This window comes from Budorcas taxicolor, chromosome 14, assembly GCF_023091745.1.
Source record: "Budorcas taxicolor isolate Tak-1 chromosome 14, Takin1.1, whole genome shotgun sequence".
Classification (NCBI taxonomy): Eukaryota; Metazoa; Chordata; class Mammalia; order Artiodactyla; family Bovidae; genus Budorcas; species Budorcas taxicolor.
This window is the reverse complement of record NC_068923.1, coordinates 54,179,640-54,195,554: the sequence shown is the minus strand read 5'-3', so window position 1 is coordinate 54,195,554 and position 15,915 is coordinate 54,179,640.

Genomic DNA, 15,915 nt, shown 5'->3' with positions numbered 1-15,915 from the left:
TCCCCAAGAAAAATACTACTTTAAACTCAGTACCAAGGAAACCAAATCATTTCCTTTTGTCTTCATGTACCAACACAGCTAAACTTACTTAATTCGAGAATCATAGTGGTGAAAGCCAGTCTTTAAAGAGATAGGAAGTATTGAGGAAGAATATTCAAGATGGAGGAGGAGGGGGAATTATACATCAACATAACAAAAAAAAAAAAATAGTAGAACAGATCATGGAGTAAAGGAGCAGGGAAGAAGGAGAGAAAAGAAGTTGAGAAGGAAAAGAGATGGGATGCAGGGGGTCTTCATTCCTGTGGATCCCACTTCTCAAGCTTAGATTGATATTGAAAGCAGTGATTATAAAATTACCCAAACATGGGAATCCTAGAGTCAACCTAAAGAATCATAAACACTTTAGAGAACTCCTTTGTGTCCACCATGGAACCATTGCTAAAGAGTAGAAATGGCCAAGCGTATGTGCGTGCTAAGTCCATTCAAGCGTATGTGCGTGCTAAGTCCATTCAGTGGATTGTATCCTGCCAGGGTCTTCTGTCCATGGGATTTCCCAGGCAAGAGCACTGGAGCTGCTTGCCATGCCCTCCTCCAGGGGATCTTCCCCAACCAAGAATCAAACCAACATCTCTTATGTCTCCTGTATTGGCAGGCTAGTTCTTTATCATTAGTGCTAACTAGGAAGCCACAGAAATGACTAAGATAGGTAACTAAATATGTGGACTGAGTCAGTTTTCTATTTTTTGTGACAATATTAAAAATACTTATTTTAGGACCCAAAGTAAGTGTTGGCATTTATGTGACAGCCAGGCAGACCCACTCAACTGTCTTTCTGTGCACTGCCATGCTGTTTATTTTTAAATATTTATTTTGATGTTCTATACAATTTTTATATTTAAAAAAATTTTTATTGGAGTACAGTTGATTTGCAGTGCTGTTAGTTTCAGGTACACGGCAAAGTGAGTCAGTCATATAGCACAAATATCCACTTTTTTTAAGGTCATTTTCCCATTAAGTCATTACAGAATTCTGAGCTCCCTGTGCTATACAGTAGGTCCTTATTAGTTACCTATATTATATATGATAGCGGGTATATATGAATCCCAATATCCCTGTTTATCCCTCTCTACCCCTCACTTTCCCCCTTGGTAACCATAAATTTGTTGTTTTACATCTGTGAGAGTTGCCGATTTTCTACGCCTACTTGCACAACATCGGAAATCCATAAGTGTTAAATTCTGCAACAGCAAGTGCTGCTTCATTGTGAGGAGGGCCACGGAGAGAAATAAAAAGAAAATTAAAAAAAAAAAAAAAACTTGATGTCAGAGTCATTCTCATAGGACTGGGAGAATGAGGGACAGACAAAGTAAGGTCTCATTAAGCAAAGAGGATCCAGTTGACCAAGGCAAGCTTGTAGGTCACTGGAAGCCGACCTAAGGACTTGAGCCACAGCCTGACTACCATACCAGACCACTACACCTGGAGGATATGATGCTTTTCCTAGTATGCAACATCCTCTGACAAAGTAAAACTGCAATGATCACCAGAAGATACTATTTTAAACTAGGCAAAAATGGAAACTGAGTTCTTTGAAAACTGGAATATTCTTCTCTACCCAGAAGAACAGAACCCTGAAAGTTGATCAGATATGTAGAAAATTTTGGAAATTATTACATTTTTTAATAAAATTTTCAATAAAGAGTGCAGACTGTTTGCAACTCCATGTACTGTAGCCCGTCTGGCTCCTCAGTTCATGGGATTCTCCAGGCAAAAATACTGGAGTGGGTTGCCATTTCCTTCTCCAGGGGATCTTACCGACCCAGTGAGCAAACCCGGATATCCTGCATTGCAGGCAGATTCTTTACCATCTGAGCCACAGGGAAGCCCAATAGAGGGTTCATGGAGTCCTAATTCAATTATAACTATTTATTCAAGAAATAATTTAGCATTATCAAAGGGTTGGGAATAAGAATAAAAATATTGTTTTTTGGGGTTTTTCCCCCCTCCCATTTTTCTACATTGACTTACTGCTAGTTACTTGGGGTTTGGTCCAGTATTTCATTCACTGTAGCCCTCAGGTTCCTCTGTCCATGGGGTTCCCCAGGCAAGGATACTGGAATGAGTTGCCATTTCCTCCTCCAGGGAATCTTCTGACCCAGGGATCAAACCTGTGTCTCTTATGTCTCCTGGTTTTGCAGGCGGGTTCTTTACCACTAGTGCCACCTGGGGAGCCCTAAAATATTTCATTGATAGTGGTGAAAAAGAAATTTAGAAGCAAAAAAAAAAAAAAGGGGGGGTGCACATTTGCAGAAGTTTTGCACGGCTAAGCCCTCTTCTGAGTCTCACCTTCAGAATTAAGAGTGTGTGCTGACAGGTAGACATTCTAAATACCAAAATAAAGATGGGATCTCTCTTTAATTTTTAATCCTTAATTTGGCAAGCCTATGGGTAGCTAACAGGAAGAATCTTCATTGTTTCTGTAAAGAATCACTTTTCCACAGCAATAGACACACTTAACTAGTCCACTGTGTTTTCTGAATAGGAGAAATCCACACATACCACTATTATGAATAGTACATTTACTTTTCTCAAATTAATCTATCCTTCTAATCACCGTGGAGCTTGTTTTGAATACTGCCAGCCCTTACTTCTTCACCTCTCACTGATAACTGAACTTACTTCGATGTGCTTGTGTGCTATTATATTGAAGATACTTTCACTAAGGTTACCCGTAAGCTTGCAATTCACAAATCCACTGAGTATTTTTCAGATCTTATCTTACATGTCTATCCAGTATTTGTAATAATTCTTATATATTTTTTTCAGAGCTATGACATGTCTAATTCTTATCTCCAAATGTATAAATACAAGTGCAAACATTAATAAATGCTTTCTTCATAGAAACCCATGTTCGGAGAACTCACATCATGACTACACTATACGCCAATCTCTGTATATGCCCCTTTCTTTATGCTGCTCATCCAGAAATTACTGTGAGGTTTTAGGGAAAAAGTGAAAGTGTTAGTTGCTCAGTTGTGTCTGACTGTTTGTGACCCCATGGACTGTAGCCTGCCAGGCTCCTCTGTCCATGGCATTCTCCAGGCAAGAATACTGAAGTGGGTTGCTGTTCCCTTCTCTGGGGAGAGGGTGGGGTCCTATTTCCCCAAGGTTGAGAAAGATTCATACTTGGTAAAAATCTCAGATCAGTTGTGTAAACTTTGATAAATTACTTGACATGTATTAACCTGTTATTTCATTTGAAAAATATGAGTATTAATAGCAATAATAACTGCAATGAATTGAGATCTGTCTGTTTTAGGCAGGATGTGCTAGTGCTTTCTCTATGTTCTGTCTTAATTCTCAAAGCAAATCCATAACTAATGAGTCATTAAAATCTCTCTCATATTTAGAAAGTGAATTTTAAATACTTTGAAGGACTTGCTGTAAGGCACAAAACCAGAAGGTGAGAGAGCAGAGAATCCACCACTTGTCTATTTACTCAAAAACCTCACAGCATTGTCACACCCAGCACATCCTTGTCCACTTGATAAACCATATCTGAAACAATAAAATTGCTGAACAAAATTTCAAAATGTAAATCTTCCTTAATACATATTTTGTGCAGCAGGACTGATGAAAATATGTGCTAACCAAGAATGAAAATTATGAGCCAGCTCATTTATTTGCTTAAAGAGAGAGACAGAGGGAGCAGCTAGCCTACACAAAGAGAACATGGGAATATTCACAAATGGATTAAAATGCACAGATAAAGAACCAAAAATGAAATGAAAGGAAAGCAGCATCCAGGAAGATTCAAAGAATCTCCCAGTGTGACTCAGTCTGAAATAGCTTCAAAAGTTTCAGTCAGCTTGAATACACAGGCCAGCTAAGGGTGAGCTGTTGCTCTTGAATAATTATTTCCATTCCTACTTTTTTGATACAGAAACCAAAAAAGTGATAAGATGTCTCTGGCTTTATCATATGAATGTCAGCATTAGCCTCCTTACATTGTTGCAGAAATGGTATTTCAAAAATAAGCCTATTTGTGGAACAAACACCAAGGAAATAAATTCCTTTATAATAAAATTATTGTAGCATTAAATATGCATTCTGTTGGATTATAAAATACTAGCAGATAAGCACAATACATTTTCCAGTTCATTTACTTTTCTCAAATCTTCCCATATAAGTCATATAGGTTTTGCTAGCAAAAGCACAGGACAAATAAAATAACAATTCACCATTAGATCTCACAAATAAGTGAAATAATGTTTTTTATCTAAGACTGGTTAAATGAGCTAAATACATTTTAGATCATGATAATGAATTTAAGATATGTTAAATGATGTTATTAATTACATGAACGAACAAGAATTCAAGTTTTTAAACAGGATTCATATATCTCACTATACTACTACGTAAATTTTGTGAAATGGGTTTCTCAGGTGGCTCAGTGGTAAAGAATTTGCCTGCAGTGCAAGAGACCCAGGTTCCATGTCTGGGTTGGGAAGAACCCCTGAAGGAGGAAATGGAAACCCACTCCACTATTTTTGCCTGAAAAATCCCATGGACAGAGGAGCCTGCTGGGCTTGAGCACAAAATCTTGTGCAATGGTAGCTATTGTTGAATATAAGTGATCAAAATTTGGCGTGTTTTGGTCAAATTTCTGAATTCTGGTTTTATCTCTTAAAACTTTTTCCCCATCTTTTGTATTTTCCCTATTGGAAATAGGAATTTGGACCTAAAATTCCTCCTAGGATGGATTCATTCCTCTAATTTTGTTTTTTTCCAATATTTAGGGTGGGAATCATCTGCTCCCTTTTGTTCTGAAGCAGAAATCATAATTCATATTATCTCATAGCTTTACTTTATACACGCTGTGCTGTGCTGTCACTTCGGTTGTGTCCGACTCTCTGCGACCCTGTGGAGTGTGAGCCTGTCAGGCTCCTCTGTCCATGGGATTTTACGGGCAAGAATACTGGAGTGGGGTGCCATGCCCCCAGGGGATCTTCCTGACCCAGGGATAAAACCTGTGGCTCCTGCATTGCAGGCAGATTCTTTACTGCTGAGCCACCAACGAAGCCCCACCTTTTTACATAATACTATAGAAATAAAGGCAACATTAAAAAAACAGTAAGATAAAGGTGTGTACCTGTTGATCCTAAACTCCTTAACTATCCTTTTTTCCTATTCATCCCTACTGTTATTTTTAAAATGGATAATCAACAAGGTCCTACTGTACAGCACATGGAACTTTGCTCAGTGTTATGTGGCAACCTGGATGGGAAGGCAGTTTGGGGGAAAATGAATACATGTACATGCATGACTGAGTCCTTTGCTGTGTCAACATTGCTGGCCATCTATACTCCAATATAAAATAGAATGTTTAAAAACTAAGAAAATCTACAATAACTTTTTCTGACTTACTTCACTCTGTATAACAGGTTCTAGGTTCATCTATCTCACTAGAACTAACTCAAATTCACTTTTTTTTTTTAATTGCTGAGCAATATTCCATTGTATATATGTACTGCATATTCTTTATCCATTCATCTGTCAGTGGACATCTAGATTGCTTCCATGTACTAGCTTTTGTAAATAGTTCTACAATGAACATTGGGATATATGTGTCTTTTGTAACTGTGGCTTACTCCAAGTACATAGAAACCAACACAACATTGTAAAGCAATTTTCCTCCAAAAAATATCAAAAAATATATATAAATGGAAAAAAGAAAATTGAACCAGTCATGCACACTTGAAATAAATCTTCCTTGGACATTGTTAAAAGAAATAGCTAATCAAAGATGTGCAGTCTGTATTTAATACATGTAAATCATATAAATAAAACAATATATATGCTGTGAAAAAATAAAAGAAAAAATGCAGAAAGAAAAAGTAAATTTAGAAGTGAGGTGGATGAACCTAGAACCTGATATACAGAGTGAAGTAAGTCAGAAAGAGAAAAACAAATTTTGTATATTAATGCATATATATAGAATCTAGAAAAATAGTACTGATGAACCAATTTGCAGGCAAGGAATAGGAACGCAGATGCAAAGAACAGACTTGAAGACACAGTGGTGGAAAGAGTGGGATGGATTGAGACAGTAGCATTGAAATGCATACATCATCATGTGTAAATTAGACAGGTAGTAAAAAGTTGCTTTATAAAACTCAGCTCAGTCTGGTGTTCTCTGATGACCTAGAGGGGTGGAAAAGGAAAGTGGGAAGGATGCTCAAGAGAGAGATGTATTTATACTTAAAGCTGATTCAAGTTGTTGTACAGCAGAAACTAACAACATTGTAAAGCCATTGCCTTCCAATTAAAAATAAAAGAAAAAATAAGTGAAATTAAATTTTTAAGCACTAAAAACAAAGTGTATTACGGCTTAAATTCAAAAACCAATGTGCACAAATGCAAGATATGAAAGAAGGGTCATGTAACTGTAGATTTTTGAAAATAATACATTGTGAAATAAAAATAGTGTGAACAATCTTGAAGAAATGAGTGATTTTCTAGCTAAATATAAACCTTCAAAATTGATTCAAAAAATGTGAAATTTTCAAACCCATGTAACAATAGAAGGAAGGAAAATGGATGCTCAAATGATGATCAACAAAATTTACAAATCCCAAAGGTTTTAAAGTATTTGTTTCTCATGCTATATAAATTATTTTAAAGCATAAGGAAGATGGAAAGCCACCAAATTTACTTAATGATAATATAAATTAATAAACATTCTTGAAAAAGGAGTAAAAAACAAAACTTTCTGATTACCTGTTTGGGATCTGTGGGAAGTGGATACCAATAAGGGCAAGATATTAATAAGGGAAACATCTCCGAAAGAGAAAGGGGAACAGGTATTCAGGGAAACTCTTCAGACCAGGACAGCAGCATGACAACTGTAGAAGGAGAGGGGGAATAAGAGAAAGATGAAGGAGAAAGATCCTAAGTGGTGCAGGTCCGATAAAGTTTCATCCAGTTCAATCAGAAGCGTCAACATGAAGAATGATTACAGAAAAATATGCAGTTGGTATGATTTATAGCCATGAGGAGACCTAGAAGAGAAAAGCAGAGCCAGAGGAAAGGGAAGGAAGAAGGAGGTGCAAGAGAAAACAAATAGTATATATTAACACATATGTATGGAATCTGGAAAATTGGTACAGATAAACCTATTTGCAGGGCAAGAAGAAAGATGCAGAGAACTGATATGTGAACATGGGGTTGGGGTGAAGTGGAGGTTGAGATGAATTGGAGAGTAGCATTGACATGTATACACTACCATGTGTAAAATAGCTAGCTAGCAGGAAGGTAGCTCTCTATATACACCAGGGAGCTCAGCTCCCTGCTCTGTGATGACCTAGCGGGTGGGACTGGGAAGGGAGGAGGGAGGCTTAGAGAGAAGTGTTATAGCTGGCTCACTTCATTATACAGTAGAAACTAACATGATATTGTAAAGCAATTATACATCAGTGATATATATATATATATATATATATATATATATATATATAAAGGGAGTGCAAGAAAGGTAAGTGGGGACAAAGAAAGTTCAGTTCAGTTCAGTCACTCAGTCCTGTCCGACTCCTTGTGACCCCATGAATCGCAGCACACCAGGCCTCTCTGTCCATCACCAACTCCCAGAGTTCACTCAGACTCACGTCCATCGAGTCAGTGTGCCATCCAGCCATCTCATCCTCGGTCGACCCCTTCTCCTCCTGCCCCCAATCCCTCCCAGCAACAGTGTCTTTTCCAATGAGTCAACACTTCGCATGAGGTGGCCAAAGTACTGGAGTTTCAGCTTTAGCATCATTTCTTCCAAAGAAATCCCAGGGCTGATCTCCTTCAGAATGGACTGGTTGGATCTCCTTGCAGTCCAAGGGACTCTCAAGAGTCTTCTCCAACACCACAGTTCAAAAGCATCCATTCTTTGGCGCTCAGCTTTCTTCACAGTCCAACTCTCACATCCATACATGACCACAGGAAACACCATAGCCTTGACTAGATGGACCTTTGTTGACAAAGTACTGTTTCTGCTTTTCATTATGCCATCTAGGTTGGTCATAACTTTTCTTCCAAGGAGTAAGCGTCTTTTGATTTCATGGCTGCAATCACCATCTGCAGTGATTTTGGAGCCCAAAAAAATAAAGTCTGACACTGTTTCCACTGTTTCCCCGTCTATTTCCCATGAAGTGATGGGACCGGATGCCATGATCTTCGTTTTCTGAATGTTGAGCTTTAAGCCAACTTTTTCACTCTCCTCTTTCACTTTCATCAAGAGGTTTTTTAGTTCCTCTTCACTTTCTGGCATAAGGGTGGTGTCATCTGCATACCTGAGGTTATTGATATTTCTCCCAGCAATCTTGATTCCAGCTTGTGCTTCTTCCAGTCCAGCGTTTCTCATGATGTACTCTGCATATAAGTTAAATAAGCAGGGTGACAATATACAGCCTTGACGTACTCCTTTTCCTATTTGAAACCAGTCTGTTGTTCCATGTCCAGTTCTAACTGTTGCTTCCTGACCTGCATACAGATTTCTCAAGAGGCAGGTTAGGTGGTCTGGTATTCCCATCTCTTTCAGAATTTTTCCACAGTTTATTGTGATCCACACAGTCAAAGTCTTTGGCATAGTCAATAAAGCAGAAAGAGATGTTTTTCTGGAACTCTCTTGCTTTTTCCATGATCCAGCGGATGTTGGCAATTTGATCTCTGGTTCCTCTGCCTTTTCTAAAACCAGCTTGAACATCTGGAATTTCATGGTTCACATATTGCTGAAGCCTGGCTTGGAGAATTTTGGTCATTACTTTACTAGCATGAGAGATGAGTGCAATTGTGTGGTAGTTTGAGCATTCTTTGGCATTGCCTTTCTTTGGGATTGGAATGAAAACTGAACTTTTCCAATTCTGTGGCCAATGCTGAGTTTTCCAAATTTGCTGGCATATTGAGTGCAGCACTTTCACAGCATCATCTTTCAGGGTTTGAAACAGTTCCACTGGAATTCCATCACCTCCACTAGCTTTGTTCGTAGTGATGCTTTCTAAGGCCCACTTGACTTCACATTCCAGGATGTCTGGCTCTAGATTAATGATCATATCATCATGATTATCTGGGTCATGAAGATCTTTTTTGTACAGTTCTTCTGTGTATTCTTGCCACCTCTTCTTAATATCTTCTGTTTCTGTTAAGTCCAGACCATTTCTGTCCTTTATTGAGCCCATGTTTGCATGAAATGTTCCCTTGGTATCTCTAATTTTCTTGAAGAGATCTCTAGTCTTTCCCATTCTGTTGTTTTCCTCTGTTTCTTTGCATTGATTGCTGAAGAAGACTTTCTCATCTCTTCTTGCTATTCTTTGGAACTCTGCATTCAGATGCTTATATCTTTCCTTTTCTCCTTTGCTTTTCGCTTCTCTTCTTTTCACAGCTATTTGTAAGGTCTCCCCAGACAGCCATTTTGCTTTTTTGCATTTCTTTTCCATGGGGATGGTCTTGATCCCTGTCTCCTGTACAATGTCAGTGGTATATATTTTTGTTAATAAAAAGGGAGTGCAAGAAAGGTAAGTGGGAACTAAGGAAGTAAGGTTGTTGTCAAAGATACAGGAAATGATGTTTAAAAAAAAAAACAAAACAGAGGATTCTTGGTACTTAACAATTATCATTGTGTTTGTTCCTGTTTTCATGTTGAAATTCCATCACTTGAATTTTCTTTCTCATTCTTTCCTAATGCTGTCGATTCAGCTGCCAAATCACCATTTCAGCTCTACCAGGACAAAGATTCATCCTTCCACTCAAGCTATATAGCGAGGCATTGTGTTTCTTTTTCCTATTTTTGATTGTTTAAATTTCATCAGGCAACAAAACTTTTCCTTGTTTCCCTTTCTATCTGTCTATATTATTGTTCCAAATCTAAAATGTTCAGTATCTAACACCACAGCCTATTCTTCTTCTGTTTACAGGAAAGACTCTTTTGGATCTTAATGGGATGGGAAAGGACAGTAAAATGATATATATGGGAAAACAAATTTTCAAATACTTATTTTTTAGAAATCTTTGTTTTCCATAAAAGTTTCTTCTTAGTCTCAACAGTATCAAGTTTCCCAGAGTAGGAAATCAAATCAGGAATCTTCTGACAATGCTAAGAAAAAGCCTATTTGTTGTATAAACCAGCAGTAGAATTGCAGCCTGAGTTCTCTTTACTTTTTTGTTGTAATATTGATGAGATTAACTCCACACCAGAAAGAGAGATAGAGAACATTCTTTGCAGATAGGGTGGAAAAAATATGGACCATGTTAGAAATTTATTTTTGTGGCACAGTAGGTGACATATTACACTCCTGTTAAGTCTTGTGGGAATTAGAAGACAAAAAAAAAATGGTGAGTATAGCTTTCTTATATCTATATTTCTGATATAAGGTTATAGATTTTTTTTATTCTCGATTCACTGATAATGATCCTTTTTTTTTTTTTTGCTAACCACTGAAATGTAAGCCACAAAATAAATCAAGTCATCTAGATCTGTGAACTAATAATACCATGTTTTAGATGAATGCAATTATATTTTTAAAGTAACTCAATGCATCCATCTGATATTTTTTCCTTTCTCTCCTCTTCCTGTCCTTTTCTTTCCCCTCAAGTTTCTCATTCCATCCTCAGTCCCAAAGGACTTTTGTATCTTTAATTTAGAATTTGTTTGGTTCTTCAAAAGCCAAGAAACAATGTAAGGACCAAATTTGGTAAGGAAAAGAAATGTTCTGACTTCCACTTAACATGAAAAACAACCACCACCCCACCACCCTGAAAATATCTAAAAATGTAATTTAGGGACACTTGCAAAGGGTTTTTCTAAAAGAAAATAGGAAGGAATGTCATTAAGTCTAGCCTTATATATTAGAATTATTTATAGCCTTTATTACATTAATCAAACAGTACAAAACAGTAGGTGAACAAGCTGTCTGGAACTGTGGTTCTTTACTTCTGTAGCAGTTGTTAACATGTCATGTTCAAAAAAATACAGAAAAACCGTTTGAATGTATATGTAAGAAATATTGCTTACACTAGAAGCAACCGCAAATCTCTTCAAAATACAAAGAAATCCCACACATGAGGGGGAAAAATTCTTAGTTGCCTTTCAAAGTAATCAGGTTTATCCCCAGAAAATAGGTCCAATTTACTGATGGCTCTAAGCTGGATAGTAAATTGACTATAATATCATCTCTGCTGTTGTTGCACTGTGGGCTCAGTTCAGGAATCATCATCTAACTGCTTCATGAAAGTCTGCATAAAGATACAGTAACTCGTAAAGTAATCTCTTTCCCAGTTCTTTGTGGCCCTGGAAAGGCACAGAATTTATGGGGACCTGTTAGAGAAGCCAGGCTAATAAAAACAGAAAGTTACCCTAGTGTTCTTGGCAGTGCATTGTGCTTATAGAGGTAAAAGTGTTTAAGCTTCTCTGTCCAAGATGATATTCTTGCCATCCAGTGAATGAAATTCTAGGAGAAACTAGCCAATAATGTTCAACAATGCATTCTATTTATTGTGACTGCTAATAATTTAATCTGTCCAATGAAAACTGGCAATTTGTTTGTAACAAGTCCTATTTTCTTATTACAGTTTTCCTTTGCTCTAAAACTGTGATCATCTGTGGCAATGACTGTCATAAAGTTCCTATAAGAACGGAGTGATAAATATGGCATAACAGGATAAACAGAACATTCAAAATAAAAGCAGGTCTTTCCTTCCTTTTAAACCTTTTGTGATTCTCTTTTCTAGAGCCAAACTTTCCATTGAATAAGAAAAAGGCTGGTATATAAGTTACTGAAGTAATTACTTATTATGGCTATTTTTGAAGAATCGAGGATTTTAGAGAATAAAAAATGACAGGAGTGTTGGTGTTTTCAATAACCAAAATCTATTTGAAAAGTTATAATACATGCAATGGTATACCTGGCTGTTATGAGTCCATTAGTACTTCTGCCTAAATATTTAAATCTCATTTAATTTAATTAGCATACTTTTGCAGGATATCAGCAGAGTGAAGTGTTGAGAGCAGTGGTTATGAAGAAACCTTACCTTCCTGAAACACTGTATAAAAATATTTTGTACAAATTATCTTCTTTGTATCTATCTAGGGAAAATGAAAGATAAGAGAAAGATAATATCTTTATGGAGGAAGACATGACTACCCACCCCAGTAGTCTTGCCTGGAGAATTGCATCAACAGAGGAGCCTGGTGGACTACAGTCTCTAGGGTTGCAAAGAGTCAGACATGACTGAAGAGACTCAGCATGCATGCAACATATTTACCGGATTTCAAACACACAAAGCAGTGAAGTCAACTAATCTTTCTCTGGGTAGTTTTTTAGAGCTGAGCTATCTGATAATATGAACTCAGACACATTATTTAAATTAAAATTAATTTAAATTTAATTATATTATGTATTGCATTTTCTTTATCCATTTAAGATACTTCCTTGTCCTGGCCACTTTAAATAGCACTGCAATGAACATTTGGGCATATGAGTCTTTTTGAATTATAGTTTTCTCTGGGTATGGGACTAATAGTGGAATTGCAGGGTCATGTGGTAGTTCTGTACTACTCATCATAGAGGAAGCCATAAAAAGAAATGAAATTGGGTCATTTGTAGAGATGTGAATGAACCTAGAGTCTGTCACATAGACTGAAGGAAGTCAGAAACAGAAAAGCAAATACTGTATATTAATGCATATATATATGGAATCTGAAAAAAAAAACTGGTATAAATGATCTTATTTACAAAGCAGAAACAGAGACGCAGGGTGGAGAACAAATGTATAGATAGCAAAGGGGAAGGGCAGGTTGAACTGGGAGATTGGGACTGTCATATATATATTACTGATACTATATATACAATGGATAATTAATGCTAACCTACTGTATAGCACAGGGAACTCTACTGAGTACACTGTGGTGACCCAAGTGGTAAGGAAATCCAGAAAACAGATGTATGCATATGTATGGCTGATTCACTTTGCTATACAATAGAAACAAACACAGCATTGTAAAGCAAATATACGCCAATTTTCTTTTTAATTTAGTGATGCTAACAATACACTTTCTCAGTTGCACTAGCATATTTCAAGTATCTAGGCAGTCACATATGGCTGGTGATCATAGCCTTGGACAAAATAGCTTATAGAATATTTCCATCAGTATAGAAATTACAGTTGGGAAGTGTGGTTCTGAAGAATATCTGCTAAAATTTCTACAGCCTTTTTACTTTGATGAAGTATTTTTTATATGCAATGGAAATTATGGAAGCAAGAAGAGGAGAGAAGCAAACCATTGCTTCATAAATTTTATTGTCAGCTTCAGTTCAGTTCAGTTCAGTAGCTCAGTCATGTCCGACTCTTTGTGACCCCATGAGTCGCAGCACGCCAGGCCTCCCTGTGCATCACCAACTCCTGGAGTTCACTCAAACTCACGTCCATCGAGTCGATGATGCCATCCAGCTATCTCATCCTCTGTCGTCCCTTTCTCCTCCTGTCCCCAATTCCTCCCAGCACCAGAGTCTTTTCCAATGAGTCAGCTCTTCATATGAGGTGGCCAAAATTGTCAGCTTAGGGGAATTAAAAAGATGATTCTACTTATAGAAATAAATAAGAATATATAGATTTTCAATATTGCTGCAATAGCTAATGGTCAGGTACTCTTTAACTCTAATTCTGTGTGGAACTTGCACAATAATCCTTTACTGAGTACTATTTTGACCAGACATTGTTCTAGATTCTTAGAATACATGAGTGAACAGATAAAAATCCCTGCATTCAAGGACTCAGCATTCAGATTTTGCTTTAGTAGCTTTCTATAATTACTTGATACCAACCCTACATTTTAGCAAATATGTTTAATTTCACTACCCTTTGTAGATATTATTTATACTTTTAATACAATTGTATGCTAAGTTGTTTCAGTCATGTCCATCTGTTTGTGACCCTATGGACTTGGGCTCCTCTGCCCATGGGATTCTCCAGGCAAAAATACCAGAGTGGGTTGCTTTGCCCTCCTGTAGGTGATCTTCCAGACCTAGGGATCAAACCAGGGTCTCCTATGGCTCCTGCGCTGCAGGCAGATTCTTTAAGGCTGAGCCACTAAGAACACCACTTTTAGTATGAACTATTAGTACATGAGATATTTTGATGACATCTGGGTTTAATAAAAGTCCTTTTTCAAAATAGAGTCTTTAGAATTATTTCTTTGACTTCTAAAGTTATCCATTTTTGATCATTTCTTTTTAGCATATAGATGCAGGCTCTCTCTGAGGCAAGAGATATAATATATAGGCCAGAGCTTAAATTTTAAAATTATGGTAAATAATGAATGTCAAATCTGATAAATCAGGCAGAAATATAAAAACAGATAAAATAGCTGATAATTGTCTTCAGTAATTTTGTAAAATTCCAAATTGATCCAATTATTGTCTAAAATCTTCACTTTTTTTCCTATATTAATGATTAAATAAACACACAACTCCAGCTTCAGAAAGAACTAATGCCAATTTTTCTCTAAGTCTCTTTTTCTCTAACCTTATTTCATCATGAGTTCCATTCCCCTGCCTTTACGTTTATAATCTTATTCTTCACTGGAAAGGAATTTGAACAAGCAAACACGTTTTGGCATAAAAAATAAAAATCATCCAAAGCTGTTAGCCATAAATATTCTTATAGTGTCATACTCCTATAACTCATATTGAAATCACAGAACTTGAATTGCATGTGCAATTGTAAGTGGGCACAATTCCTTTGCATGTGCACACATATATACACACCCATGCACAAAGTACAAATGCTTTTTAACTGTGGGCTTAAGTTACCATAAGTCTGGCGAGTCAAAGTTAATAGCATGACTCTATCTTTAGCCCATCCACTAACGTATAACAGAAGAGTATGGAAACCATTCACCCACTGTGCAAAGACTGGAAGTAGAGTTTTTGGAATTTATTGATGGAGTTTTACTATGTGCATGTTCAAATTGATTTCAAACATTGAGCAAATAGGGACTTAAATTTTAAACTGTTAAAACAAAATGTGGAAACCATAGACCTTTTTCTAGGATGTCACTAATTTTGAATGTGCATTTTTACTTTCAGGGTAGTATGATGAGCAGGTGTTCAAGAAAGTGTTCATGTCTGTTTCAGCTGAAATTCAGGACACATGTCAATGGACTAGTTCCACAAATATGTAATGAGCCTAATCTTGTGTCCCTGGTAGCTCAGATGGTAAAGAATCTGCCTGCAATGCAGGAGACCAGGGTTTGATTCCTGGGTCGGGAAGATCCCCTGGAGAAGGGTAAGTTAACCTACTCTGGTATTCTTGCTTTCAGAATTCCATGCACAGAGGAGTCTTGTGGGCTACAGTCCAAGGGGTCACAAAGAGTCAGACACGACTGAGCGAGTAACATTTTCACTTCACTTTCAATGATGTGTCATGCTCTATGAATTAGACACTTGTCCTCACAGGATAGCTAGCCATTTCCTTCATTCTGGGATCTTCCTGACCCATGGATTGAAGCTAGGTCTTCTGAATTGCAGGCAGATCCTTACCAACTGATCCATGAGGAAAGCCCTAAAAAAATATTGAAAAGATTCATAGTGTAGTGTGATGATTATCATAAAATAAATATATATAAAGTAGGGGTCCAGAAGAGGCAGTGATTAATGGAAGGATTTTTCACATGCAGTTTAGACTAATAACTTCATTGATATAAAATACTAGTTTTGGATGAACACAGTTGTACACAATCTATAATATTATAGACACTGAAAATGTGTTAATACATGCTAATTCACCAATATAAATTATCATCATCACATTTTAGTCCAAACTCTCTAAAATTCAGCCTTGAATAAGGAGGAGTTTTCAGACTGTTCAGAAAGTATA